The sequence below is a fragment of the Moschus berezovskii genome, chromosome 5, assembly GCF_049115385.1.
Source record: "Moschus berezovskii isolate FMDL1 chromosome 5, NW_MosBer_1.0, whole genome shotgun sequence".
Taxonomy (NCBI): Eukaryota; Metazoa; Chordata; class Mammalia; order Artiodactyla; family Moschidae; genus Moschus; species Moschus berezovskii.
This window is the reverse complement of record NC_142464.1, coordinates 80,150,894-80,152,485: the sequence shown is the minus strand read 5'-3', so window position 1 is coordinate 80,152,485 and position 1,592 is coordinate 80,150,894. Positions and strand designations below refer to the sequence as shown.

The following is a 1,592-nucleotide window of genomic DNA, read 5'->3' as shown; positions in this document are numbered from 1 at the left end:
GGCTACGACTGTGAATGCACTGAGTCCTAATCACTGGACCACCAGGGAATTCCCTAGAACTGAATCTTGAAGAGTGAGAAGGTGTTTCTCATACCACCAGGGTGTGATAGAATGAAGCCAAGAAAAGCATCCTCCTTGTGTTACTCATGGTTGTAAGATAATAGAAAATCAGTTCAAATGGGTTTAAACATAAAGAGTATATTTGTTGGCTTGCAAAATCTAAGGGGGTGGGAAATGCAGATCCCAGCTTCAGAAACAGCCAGATCCAGGCACTCAAGGGATGCCATGAAGCCTGAGGTTCTTACTTTCTCCAGCTATCTTTCTCTCTGTTGGCTTCATTTAGGCATGATCTTCCCACAAAGTGGCAGAGATGGCAACAAAAATTCAGGTTTCAATCAAGTTTCTGAGCTGCCTCATGAAAAGATTGTTTCACTGCCCTGAAAATCCCCCGTGCTACACATATCATCCTTTCCTCGCTCTAAATCCCTGGCAACCACTGGTCTTTTCATTGTCTCCCTAGTATTACCTTTTCCAGTATGTCAGATAGTTGGAATTGTATAGTATGTATCCTTTTTTTTTAAAAAATGTTTATTCATTTTTTTAAATTCCAAGCTAAGCTAGAACATGAATACATCCAGAACTTCAAAATACTACAAGCAGGTTTTAAGAGGAGGGGTGTTGACAAAATAATTCCTGTGGACAAATTAGTAAAAGGAAAGTTTCAGGACAATTTTGAATTTGTTCAGTGGTTCAAGAAGTTTTTTGATGCAAACTATGATGGAAAAGAGTATGACCCTGTAGCTGCCAGACAAGGTCAAGAAACTGCAGTGGCCCCCTCCCTTGTTGCTCCCGCTCTGAACAAACCGAAGAAACCTCTCAGCTCTAGCAGTGCAGCTCCACAGAGGCCCATTGCAACCCACAGAACTACTGCAACCCCTCAGGCTGGCCCGGGTGTGGTGCGGAAGAATCCTGGTGTAGGGAATGGAGATGACGAAGCACTGAATTGATGCAGCAGGTCAGTATATTGAAGCTTACTGTTGAAGACGTGGAGAAGGAGAGAGACTTCTATTTTGGAAAGCTGAGGAACATTGAGTTGATTTGCCAGGAGAACGAGGGGGAGAACAACCCTGTACTGCAGAGGATCATGGACATTCTCTAAGCCACAGACGAAGGCTTCGTGATACCTGATGAAGGGGGCCCACAGGAGGAACAGGAAGAGTATCAATAGCCTGGACCAGTCGAGCAACATCCGAATTCTTCACTCCAAATCATGTGCTTAACTGTAAAATACTCCCTTTTATTATTCTTAAAGGACTCACTGGTTTCTTTTCATAAACAAAAAGTACCTCTTCTAAAAGTGCACTTTGCAGAAGTTTCACTCCTTTTCCAATAAGTTTGAGTTAGGAGCATTTACCTTGTAGCAGAACAGTATTAACATCTAGTTGGTTCACCCAGGGAACAAAGAGGCTGACCATGGGGCTTATTTTGTGGATGCTGGTAGCACTGATAGCTGGAGAAGGTGGAGACCTCAGTAGAGAAATGTAAAGACTGATCTGAATTTTAAGTTAATATGAAATCTTGGCAGAGAACGT

The 1,592-nt window shown here is 42.8% G+C and overlaps 1 pseudogene; it reads left to right on the top strand.

The window, feature by feature from the left end:
- The first annotated feature begins 584 nt into the window (after positions 1 to 584).
- Positions 585 to 1,228, top strand: LOC129561670 (microtubule-associated protein RP/EB family member 1 pseudogene; annotated as a pseudogene).
- Positions 1,229 to 1,592: the final 364 nt, after the last annotated feature.